We start from the raw sequence: 12,809 nt of genomic DNA, 5'->3' as shown, positions 1-12,809 counted from the left end.
GAAATTTGGCAACAGACCTGAGCAAATATGGTTTTCACCACAGCTTTGATGTCGTGTGATACAGAGAAACAACCAAGGCTCAAAGACCAGGCAAAGGCTGAGCTGCATTACTGGCTACGTGGGTACAGCCCAGCCAGATCTTCGCAAGCACCTCTGCTCCAATGGTGCCCAGTGCAGGGCAGAGGGCTCCATGCCAGGCTGTGCCTGGGCCCTGCAGCTGAGGCAAATCAATGTGATGACAGGGACATCCAGGCTCTGGGAGCTGAACTTCCAGACATCACCTTGGCAATTGCCACACAGCCAGGCCATAGGAAGCTGCCTGCAGTCACTCTGCTGCTAGGCTCTCTGCTACTGTGGCAGCTGTATTTCATTACATTTCCATCACCTTTCTTTCAGTGCAGGCTGAATGTGAGGAGGGGATAAAGTTGCTTGTGAGCCATTAATTCTCGCTGGACTGGCACATTCCCACATCTGACCAGGCCACTCTTGGTTCTCACCTCCCTTGTTTTTCCCCTACATCTGTTAAGACTACGAGTTCCTGGAGCTGTGACTCCATCTCTTGGGCACTGTTTGTCCAACAAGGCCTCCATTCCCTTTAACTCCTGGATCTACCAGTGAGATAATATTAAAACATTCACACATCTTGTCACATGGCACAGAATTGGCTTTCTTTGTAATGAGTTTTTCCTAAAGTCTTTTGGGCACTGGTTGGATCATATTCTGCTCCCACAACAAAGTGAATTGGGTCATTTAGTAGCATGTAAGAAAATTATTAACACAAATCTGAGCAGCAACATTTCAGCTTCTTTTCCCACACCAGTGAAATTCAGCATTAACTCTGTGTGCAATGAAGCATTCACTTAAGTACTTCATCTTCTTTAATTACCTTCAGCATGGAATCCCCCTCTCTTTTCGTTCCTTTCAAGCAGCTTTTGGCCTCCAGCTAAAACAATGCCCTTTCACTCCTCTTTTTTACCAAAGCATTGCCCTGATCACAGGGCCAAAGAATGTCAAGATAGATATACTTTTGCAGATACACTTAATGCTTGTGTAAATTAAATGAATGCTCAGGAGAGAGCATGCTTTATGGGTAACAGACAAGTTAATAGGAACTTGAGAGGCTTGGGATTGTCTTTGTGCCTGTCATTCCTGCTTCAGGACAGTTCAGGGTTTGTGATTCCGTAGTCAGCAGTGGTTACTGACTGACTGTTCCCAGCCATGAGCTTTGCTGCACGGACTGAGCACTGCATGGACTCAACCTTGCCCTTCAGAGACGCCTCCCTCTTCCCATTCCTACACAGTTTTCACTGCCTGCCAGCACCGTGCTGCTGGCGCCCAGCTGAAAGGAGTGGTCAAAAGCCATCAATGACAACTCATTACATGCATGGAAACCCAGCCAGGAGACAAGACAAAAGGAACAGAGGTCTGACTGCAGTCTGGGATACTGGGACAAGGCTAGAAACATTTTCCCTTTTCCAACAACCAGCCCATAAGGGAGAAGCAACTAATATGTGAACGCTGTCCTGAATGTTTTTAGTATGCTCCTGAATCTCACAGAAAATTTAGGAAATTTTGAGATGTTTTGAAGGCTTTGCTCTATTTTTCCTGCTGTTGATGCTTTGTTTTCAATTTTTCTGAGGTCATGTTTCTTGGCTTATACCAGAATGATTTTCTCTATAGCAACTAAGCTATTCTACATTAAAAAAAAATTAGAAATCAAAGGCAAATGGCTCATCTAGACCAGTACCTGCCAATTTGCATCCTAAAGTGGGTCTCTCAGTGCAATATTCTGTCTCAGAAAACAACTCTGTTGCCACACTTCATAATAAGACATAATGGCAAATTTTCCCCATGTCACAGTACCCCCACTCATGCAAAGGAGTAAAGGGACAAAGGGGTAAAAGAAGATTTAAAAAAAAGTACTTATGCCTTGTGGCAACCGTCCTGAAGCTTGATGGCTTATTTTAGAATGTGCAATTTGAAGAGCTCTGCTTGTTTAGCCCAGCCAAGCAAAGGCTGGCACAAAATATGATTATCCCAGACTTATTTATAGAGGGGATACATTGGGGAGGAAGAAGAGCTAATGAAGAAAAAATGGCACAAGAACAAATGGGAATAAGTGAGTCACAATAAAATTAGGCTGGAAATTAGTAAACAATTCTACCTGTACTGTTTTGGAAGAACCTCCCAGGAAGAGAACAGTGGGGGAAAAAAAAACTATGGCTATTTTTAGAAAATAATAAGATCAGTTTAAGAAAGTTTTATCACTATATGGCCTGATGGTTATGAAAGAAGAGGATCATTTCAGGAATCTTCTAGCCCTATATACTTCTCTTTCTAGAGTGTTTACATTTCTTCTGAAAACAGGCTCCCCCCAAGGGTTTTAGGATATGCTAAGTCTTTTTGATTAAAGTTTAATTCAGTCTTATTTAAGGTACAGACTCTGCAGACTTGAATGAAAAATCCAAAAGTGATTTGCTCAACCAAATCAACCCAATGTCTGTCCAAAAGGCGCTTTCTGATTCATACAGGGATTAAATCGCACGGCTGGCAGTCCCCAAGAGGCAATCTGAAGTGATCATTGAGTACCCATTTGTATTAACTCTGTTAACCTCTGCCAGTAGCAGAAAAAGGGCTCAGTGCCAGCACATCTTACAATTTTAATTAGTTTGCCTCCAGACATGGCAAGCCCCATCCTGCGAGACCTCTAGCGGTGCCCTCCATGCCTGTGGGCCAGGCAGAGCTGGGCCACCATAGGGGTGGGTGCTGCCAACCCATTCCTCATCTGGTCAGTGCCACACAAGTAAAAGCCACAGTTTCCATCCCCAAGGAGTATCTGTAGCGTGTGTTTCCTGCTCTGATGAAAGACCCAAAGAAGAGTACCCCCAAATTTCCCGTTTCCCTCCCAAATACTTCACCTGCCTTCACAAACAGTATTATATCTTACAAATCACACTGAGCTGATACATGACAAGATTTGGGTATGTGAGAATCGGGCCCTGATGGTCTACATGAGTGCTGGCATATTTCTGTACATATCATATGTGAGCAGACACTGTATGGCAGGGGAGTAAAACACGGCTGGAATCAGCCCTGCAGTGCTGCTGGCACCTGGGGATGCTGCAGAGCCTACCAGAGCCACTGCTGCTGTGTCCCCAGCACATTGCCAGCAGCCTCCCTCTGTCACAAAGCCAGCAGCCTTGCTCAGTGCCCTCCCAGTGGCGCTGGGCTCTGCAGGTCTTTGTCTGCTCACGTTCAGGAATTCCATGATAACTGCTGGGATATATATATATTCTTTAAATGCCGTCCCCTGCACACAGACCTCCATTGTCACTGCTGCCTGGCCACAGGGGGAAAAACCAAAGAGGCACTTTGCTGCCTTTCTATTTCTGTCTCCTGGACTGCAGAACACCTCATAGTTTAGCCAGTTCCTTGCTGAAGTCTGACTTTCAGAGCACTAAATATAGGAATAGTGCACTCTGCAGGGGCTAAATTTAGCTTTGCTGCGTTAGAAGGGGAGGTACCTCATTACTGGAGGCAGGAAAGCTAAACCACTGCAGGCAGGGAAACTTGGGTGATGCAGTAACAGTCACTGCTCTGTTGTGCCTGTGCAGGAAGGAATTGAAAGTTCAGTTCTGGGTTTGATTTTTTCTTTTTAGATGAATCTGTTCAATGCCTCAAAGAGGTTTTCCAGGAGTTCACTTCCTCCAGAAGAAATGACATACCCCCATATTATTACTGTAAAACCATGTAGAAATATTCCTCATTTAAATCAAGAAGAGACTTTAAAACAATACAAATTAAATTTCAAGGGTTTAGGCATCTGAGCTTGCTACAGCTGGCATGTAAAGCCTTGCATAAAGATCCTCAGAGGCAGTAAATCATGACCACCTGCCGTAAGCCTGGACAGGCTTTTCAGGAATGTTAATCACTGCTAAACAAGGAGGGCCAGTCGTCTCACAGCTGCAGCCTTTCACCTTTAAGTCACCCATTCTAGCATAGTTGGCAAGGGGGCACACGACCTGGACTCTGTTCCTAAGATGTGCTATTCACTGCAGATTAGACACCATGCCTCTGTTTCCCAATCTATCAGCTGCGGGTGGCAGAATTTCCCCTATGCTGCAGAGCATTTTCAGAGCCCAGTGACAAGTTATAACCATTACCCCGGCTTCTCTTTCAAAATCACAAAGCTGGGAAGATTTGAAAGACAGGATTTTGACCAAAATACTATACAGGAAAATGCCTGACTGCTCGAAAACATGTTTCCTAGCGGGTGGCATCACCCATGAATCAGCAAAGGCAGGTGAGTGCCAGAGGCAGCAGACCCGGGTTGTAGGAGCATCATGGGAGATGTAGTTCAAGGAGGCCACCCCACCATGGAAGCAGCTGATAAAAATTAAAATTCTTTTCAGATATTAAGATGGCATTTCAGAAGTATAAGGGGCAGGTTTTTTTCAAAATTTTACACAGTCCCATATTTCCATTACTATTCTCATTTACCTGCAGTGTTCACCAATACCAGAGCAATGAGTCAGATCAGCTTCCATATGGAGAACTATTATGTAATAGGAAAACAAACCAAAACACCACTAAGTTAGTTATTTTATCTTCATACAGATGATGATGATACACAAACCACACAGTGGAGGAAATGACCTGTTCTAAAAAGAAAGTATTGTTAGGATCCACCAAATTTTCTTGTCAGAATCAAATATAATGGTGAAAAATACTGTTTTATGAGTCCACACTAGATTCAGCCCTGGCTAATCCATGACAAGCAACAGCTGCACAACCATTTTACTGCAGACTGCTGACAAAAGTACCTTATTCACTATAAACCTAATGTCTGTTCTGGGAAGGTAAATGTACCCCTAGCACTTATTCTTTCATACAGACTGGACCTTTTTCACACACACTCTTATAGCCCAATTCCCTTATAGCCCAAAACATTTTGGTCCTTGTTAACTTTCAAGCTGTGCCTGTGAATTGTCTGGGAGCATATTATTTGGCTGGGGCCAAAATAGATCAGTGAAGTTAGCTGAGCACTTGTGCGAAGATGACTGGGGCTGGAAAGATAACGGTACAGAAATTACAGGGGAGAATAGAGTGGCTACTCCCTGGGTGGAATGCAGTCAGTACACCCAACCTCCCACACACAAGTCTGAGGGGGGCTAAACAGAGGGCGGAGCAGAGTGGAGAAACCATGGCCAGACTCTGTCAAAATCCTCGCAGAGGAGGGAACTGAGTGCTACTTTCTACCCAGTGAGCTGCACAGCAGCTAAAAACCAAGGGAAATAGAGGAAGATGTTCTGCTGTTGAATCAGCAGCTGTGGTGAAATCACTCTCCTCAGACTGACCCATATCCCCATCCAAAGGTTTTCTTGGGTGCCATACTAAGGTATCTGCCCTAAGGTATGACCACCCCTCAGCAACTAAGATGTATGACTAAAGTTACTCAAGCTCCACTTAAATGTAAAGAAATAGGATAAAGTGAATCAAGAACGGGGAGAAGTTGGGGAAGACTCCATCATAACTTCTGCGATTAGCTGACAGGCTGAGCCTGTCTTCTCCCCCGTAGGGATGCCTGTTGGGTAAGAACTGTACTCTACACACACTGAAGGATTATCTAGAGCTAACTTTGGTTGGGGATTAGAACTCGTTAGTATGTTGCTTTGAATTATATTGCTTGTTATTCTATTGCTTTGAATACGTTTTTGAAGTGAGATACCATTAGCAGCACTTTTTGAACCTTGACCTGTCATAATTATATTAATAAACACTGTTATTCCTTCACCTGTTAATATGAGTCCTTCAAGCACGCTGGCAGTGGGTAAAGGCGTGGAGACCCAGGAGGAGGTTTCTCAGGCATGTGACCCTAAACAAGTCAGTCAAACTGCCCATCAATCTAGTGAACTATTCAGTGAAGGGTCCCCATAACAAGACACTGACAGACTGGCTGGGCACAAGAGTCCCAGTTTTCCTGGGAGCTAACAGATTAATCAAACACTAAGGAGTGGAGTAAATCTTCCCTTTTCATGTGACAGTACTATAAACAAAATCATACTCAGCATGTGAAAACAGCCTCTGGGACTGTTTATTGGCACAGATACAGTCACCGAGTTTAAAATAAGGAAATCAAAATTGTCTGCCTTTTCCCTCAATACGTCCAGTAAATAATGTTGAGTCAAATACCACTCTGTCTCCCTCACAGGCTACACGTATCTAACAGCCCTCTCATACTCCATGACTTCAAATTTTGGTGCTGGGAGTCAATGATTGTGTCACTGACACAGTAAGGAGTTGGAGTAGATAAGTCTTCAGAAAGGAACAATAAGTTGGATTTTAAAATTCAGGGTACTTTTGCCATCCATTTGTTTACACTTTCTATTGCCTCTTTATGAGCAAACCCTTGGTCTCACACAGAGCCAGACTTGGACCTTCACAACACCTTACAAAAACACCTTATGACTGTGTATTCATGAAGTAACTATCAAAAGAAAGAATAGGAGAAACCATTTCCAAATATAAACTCATTGAAACAAAATTAGAAAGCATGGGAAAAGGAAGGGACTCCACGCAGGACCATCCCTAATTTGAATGTTTTTGCAGGTTTTATTTCTGTCCCTGAGAGACTGAAGATAACTCCACTCCTTCAGTTAAGCCTCTCATGACTCTGATATTCTTTCCATGTTCTGAATATTTCAATTTCAATTGTTACAAGGAAAGATATTACCAATTCCTTCAAAACCTCTGCCCTCTCTGATACCAAGGGGTCATGAGTGCAAACCCAGTGACTAAAACATTAGAGATGATATCCTGCTTGTACGCCTGCTTCCCAGGATCCTTTTCTCACTCTTCCCACATGCCAATGGAGATTTCAGATACTAACTATTCACAGCTGTACAGCATGGCCAGTGACAGCACATCTGGAAATAAGCCTAATGAAACATGCAATATTATACCATGAAGCAACATTAACAGAACAAAAAAGCCCAACAAACAAAACATGTCTATGTAGATAGAGGAAAAAAAGAGATAAAATTAAGTAAGTTGAGCTAAGTCCCCAGGATTTCCCTTGCTCAAAGACTCATACCAAGATTTTTCTTTAGTTTCATGTAACAATTCCAGACTCATTTAATGCTACAGGCCATAACTGTTAGTCCTCTATATTTTCAAAAGACAAGGGATATTTTATCCTGTCCTGGTTTGGGCTGGTGATTTTCTGTGTAGTAGCTTGCATGGTGTTATGTTTGGGATTTGTGACCAAACCAACATTGATAATACAGGGATATTTTTGTTATAACTTCCATAGGTAGCATTTCTGTGGGTCGTATCTATAGGTATTTCAGCTGTAAAGTAAGGGATAACATTTACCTTGCACTCCATACTGCTATGCATTTTTAAGACATTTGATTATTAATCATACTGTTGGTATTGGTTTAAAGTATCATCTTCTTTGATTTAATTCTTAATAAAGACACTTCCCCTTTTTTAGCTTAACACTTGCCAATCCTATCAACATGATTATGTAGTCTTTTTAGCTGTCATGTAGATGAACTTATTGATTTAATCTTTTAATCAATGTCAGCTGGGAGAGCAGTTTTATGAATGTAACTGAAAATGCCCAGTTCTTTTGTTGTGCGAAGCAGATTGTATAGCTGAGCTCTGCCTTCTCCAAGAAGAACATCTATGAAATCTTCTCCAATTCTGTATTAATAGATTTAGAGATACTATTTCTTTATTCCCTTTCCTGTATGTTTGAGCAGTAAAGGCACACAGAAGGAAACACAGGGGAAGTCAATGAACTCTTGCTCAGGTGAGCATTGACCACTGAAACATCTGTAATAGAAATTCCCTGAAAAGAAAACATTTCCCTATGTATCTGACAGGCAGAGTGAAGGAGAAATAGGGTAGGAGGCCTTCCATCTTGAAAACAACCTGGATGGTGCTATTACAATGTGCTATTAGTATTGTGTATCTAAACAGTCGCACAGATGACTTAACATCCCTACCTAAAAATCTGATATGAAACATATATAATGTCTGCAACATGCACAAATAAATGTTTATGTGGTTAGGTAGACCTACAACATAACCTGAAACCGTTTGCCATAATTATGGCATCTCTGTCACACTGAGGGATCTGCTGTCAAACATGGGTTTGGGTGCCTGTTTGGTGTAGACCTTTCAGCTGTTTACTTAGGTTGTGGATTTGTCCTTCACAGAGTGTTTTTCTGTTACATTATTTTCTGTTATTATCTGCCACAATGGTTCTTGGTCCAGGACTGGAGTTTCTGGATCTTATTTTGATGACAGAGAAAATTCTTCCTTAGGCCAAAAATATCCCTCCTAAAGCTTTCAACTGAAGTGATTGCTACACTTATTTGGGGCCAATAGCTCTGAATAATTGATGAAACCACTGACAGAGAGAAGATGTGCAACGCTATTAAAGGATCACCTATGATGCAAGTCATATAGAAGAAAAGATGCATCCCATCTTCAAGCTTACACAGCCAATGCCATCTCCTTTGGAATCAGGAGTTAGCTGACCCTACCTTCAATAGCAGCCACCAAATATTTGATTTGAAGGACTTACGAAGATGCCTTGTAACTCCTTGTCCATGAGGTGATTAATTGCTAGACAAAAAAAGTGTGAACAATCTTCAGCTATGAATTCTTGACAATATTAGGATCAAGATGAAAAAGAAGAAATAAAATATATGACCTAGCTTGAATATTTGTGCCAATATTCAATCTTTAACTTTTAAGGTAATTTATTCATCTGACAGAACCATGATGTAATTATCTTGCTGAGCCCAAGGTAGCATGCCAGTGACCACAGTATGTTATTCAGTAATAATTCTATTGAAATAGGAGTTCACAACTTGAATAATAAAGACAAAAGATGTGCAACCAAATATTCCACACCTAAATTGTTTTTATCTTGTAGAAATTTTCTGTGGTTTTGTCTAACTTGTCATATGACTCCAATCTTAAACAACAACAGCAGAAGAGTCAAGATTTATAATTTGGAAAAGGAAAGAAGAAAGAACAAATGCTATCATCCTGTAACAAACCACAAAACCAGATGTGTTTGGATCACATCACTGTCAGAGATGTTAGATGCACATTATTCTGCTTGCAAGGGATAAAATGAAGGCAACTGGTGAAACAGCAGAGCCTGATTCAGGATAAGTTACAAGAGTTAAGGCAGTAAAATAGTTGCATTAGTGAATCTGCTTACTTTCTGCACTTCAGTCAATCTGAGATGGGCTTATTTAATGTGTTTATTTCCCATTTTATCCTTGTGTTTACCTCCTGTCTTTTCACAATGTAACTACATCTTTCCATTTAGACTACATTAATAAGAACATGCAAAGAAAGTTAAGTTTCATTTCTGTTAAACATACATGAAATAGCTTTTTAAGCCACATATTTTTAATTACATCATTTTACAAAGTTACTTTACAGAATTTTTCCAGATGAACCAAACCTTCTAATTCTCTAGTTTAGATTCCTCATTGAAGAGGTTTATTTTACCACACTGAGAAGTGCTGACTTTTTCTAAACGAGAGGGAGTTGGGCTCTCCATTTATGAAATTGGTTGATCTAAAGTTAGAGTTTCTTAAGAGCTGAAGAAGAAAGGTTTCAAAGCTTTCTTTGATCACAGCTGCAAAGACTGACATTAGAAACAGCAAGGGAAAGACTAAAAGGAGGCTAACAAAGCAATATTCCACGACTTCTGCCTGCCAATTCAACCTCCCAATGCCAAAAATGGGGCAGATTATAGACTAGTTTATCAAATGCATTTAAAAAAAAAAAAAAAAAAAATCAGTTTTGAGTTATTGCTCTCCAGCTTATAAGATGTTTACATATCTAAGTGGCTCAACATAAAGGAAGCATAACTTTGAGCTTCACGGGACTGCTCCTTGCAAGGAAGTAAGCAGGAGTGGATTTGCCAGCAGGAATGTGCATCCCATTGGTACAGCCTCACGGCCTAAATAAGCTCAAGGCCGTGTGAGGAGGGAGAGGACCTTCTGCCACCTTAAGTCCTCATCCAGAACAGTCATTTGTCCAGCACTAGGTAAACACCCATCTCCTACCCTGAGTTTAAACACATGCTGGTAGTTTAAAGTACAGACAAACAAGAAATAAACCACTTAAATTAGTTTCAATATGAGGAAAAACTACATTTCTATTGACATTAGAAACATGAGCCCTTACTTGAAATCACCCACAGCAATTTTCTGTAATCACTGCTGCCTACATATTATTTTCTTTCATTTTAGCAATCTTTATATTTAATTAGGTAGCTTTATCTTTTTGAAACTTCAATTTGTTATAAGTAAACAAGGTAGAGAAAAATAATTTATTCAAACTATTAGAATAGAGGTTTCAAGTTTTTCTCTGATATTATTACAGAAATGAACCTATTTTGTATTTTAAATGAACTTAAAGCAACAAATCTTAATAATAAAGTGCTATAAATTAAGCATCTTAAAACTATCATTTATTGACTCACTGAGCTTTTGTAAGTAGTTACAGAGTTAATTTTTTTTAATGAAAAGAATGGGGTGAAATAGCTTTAACTAAATTATCATATTCCTCTTTATTTATAAAGTAAAACAAACCATTTAGTGAATTAAGAAACTTTCTATTCATCCAAATGCCAGCACCTACAGATTTTTCTATATTGGCATATTCACTGCTGTTATCCAGAATTCTTTAAAGAACAACTTCTGCTGAAGATTTCAAAACTTGTTCAGTGTGGAAAATCTATTAAATCATATTAGAAATTATTTGGAATGCTAGTTTTCAATGTATAACTATGTGTTTCAGTCTTCTTCCAAGAGTAACTTGACACAAAGAGGAAATAGAAAGGTAATTGGGCCAGGAATATGAAACATTTCATTCCCCTTTTCCTAAATCTACTACAGTAAGAATATTAGAATGGAAAGAAATATTTTATAATTGCTTAAGGATACACAGAAGATCTTTATCAGATAAAAAGACCTCCAAGAATACTGTGCAAAGATTTTCATTTGACAACAACAATCAAATTAAAATATTTTATAGTTAGTGTCATAATTCTTGATTTTGGAAAATGTGAGTACCAAAAAATGTAATTAATGTCACTGAATTAAAAGACAATTTTAAGCTTATTGATTTAAAATTGACATGACTAGAAATCAATCCTTAGTAGATGCTGTTGAGTAAGACTCTGTCTGCTAGAAAATTAATTAATCTGAATAATTTGAAAACCAATTGTGAAAAAGCTTCTGAAATAATTTATTGTATTAAGTACAATTATTACCATTAATGTTATTTATCAAATGACTGTGGGAGAGCAATGTCTTATTGATAGATAATTTTTTCCTCTGGGAATCCAAAACTGAAATTCTGAGTTGAATTTTCTCAGCCTCAATTGTATTGTATATTGTACAAGTCACATGCAGTCTTCCATTTCTACATCTGACAAACACAATTCTTAGGTTTAGTTTTTGAGCAGAAATGCCCGTGTGTGTGAAATTTTTCCCACTTGTGTTCTCTACCTTTCCTTTGATACATCTTACGTAGACCTCTGACAAAAACCCACACAGGAGATCTCTAAGAAGCAGCAGAAACACTATATATTGAGTCTCTCCCTTTCAAAATACATCTGGACCAATGCTTTAATGCCAAACTGAAAAATTTAAGTGTAAATCCCATCTGACCAGTAGGATATACTGAATCCAGAGGCAGCTGCCTATCCCCAGCAGCAGTGCAATATTTGGGCACAATTAGTACAGAAATATCAGCAGTTCTTTCATAGTAAAGTGCAGGATAAAGCTGGTTATAGTGTCCTGTCACTAATCACCCCACGAGGAAGGTCCTTCTAAATAGATGAATCAATGAAAGAAACGAATTATTCAGTTAAATCTGTCCTGCAGAGATCTGAAATATACAGGAGAGTAAATGTAAATTAGACTATGTACTCTCCCAGTACACAAAAGCTCTTATCCATACTTCTGTACTCAAATGTCAGAGTACAGCACCATTTGGCTTCTTCACAGAGATAAAAATGTACCAAGAAAGACAGAAATTTCCACTACTGCACATGCTCAACTTATTCTAATGTACAGCACATGAGGGAGGTGAAAACTTAAAGAGCACAGTATCAGTTGCTACATTTTATATCAGTACAAGGCTGCTCCTCATTGGAGCTGCTATAAGGTGCTGCCCTGTGCACCCAAGGCCCTGATGGTGTGCTCCATGGGGCTCTCCTCGTGTGGTGGAAGCACCATTGCCCCCAAGCTCCTCTCCTTCACCCATGTCCCCAGAGCACCCAGTGTCCCCATCAGCAGTGCAGCTGGCCCCCAGACCACGCCCAGCCAGCCAAGTCTCCAACAGCTCAGAGGAGACCATGCAGACACGATACTAAGTCCATCAACAACTTGCACTGAGACAATTCCACACACATTTATAGTCAAAGTAGACCTCTAAATAGCCAGGAGATAGGCCAAATACCATAGAAGATTCTCACAGAAAAGAACTCCCTCCTAATATCTAATCCAAACCTACTCTTTCTTAGTTTGAAGCCATTCCCCCTTGTCATGTCATTACATGCTCTTGTAAATAGTCTCCTCCATCTTTCTTGCAGGCTCCCTTCAGGTACTGGAAGGCTGCAATTAGGTCACCCTGAAGCCTTCTCTTTTCCAGGATGAACAGTCCCAATTGTCTCAGCCTTTCCTCATACAAGAGGTGCTCCATCCCTCTGACCATCTTGGTGGCCTCCTCTGGACGCGCTCCAATGAATCCAACCTCACATT

Source organism: Aphelocoma coerulescens, chromosome 1 (assembly GCF_041296385.1).
Source record: "Aphelocoma coerulescens isolate FSJ_1873_10779 chromosome 1, UR_Acoe_1.0, whole genome shotgun sequence".
NCBI classification, from domain to species: Eukaryota; Metazoa; Chordata; class Aves; order Passeriformes; family Corvidae; genus Aphelocoma; species Aphelocoma coerulescens.
This window is presented reverse-complemented; position numbering follows the sequence as displayed.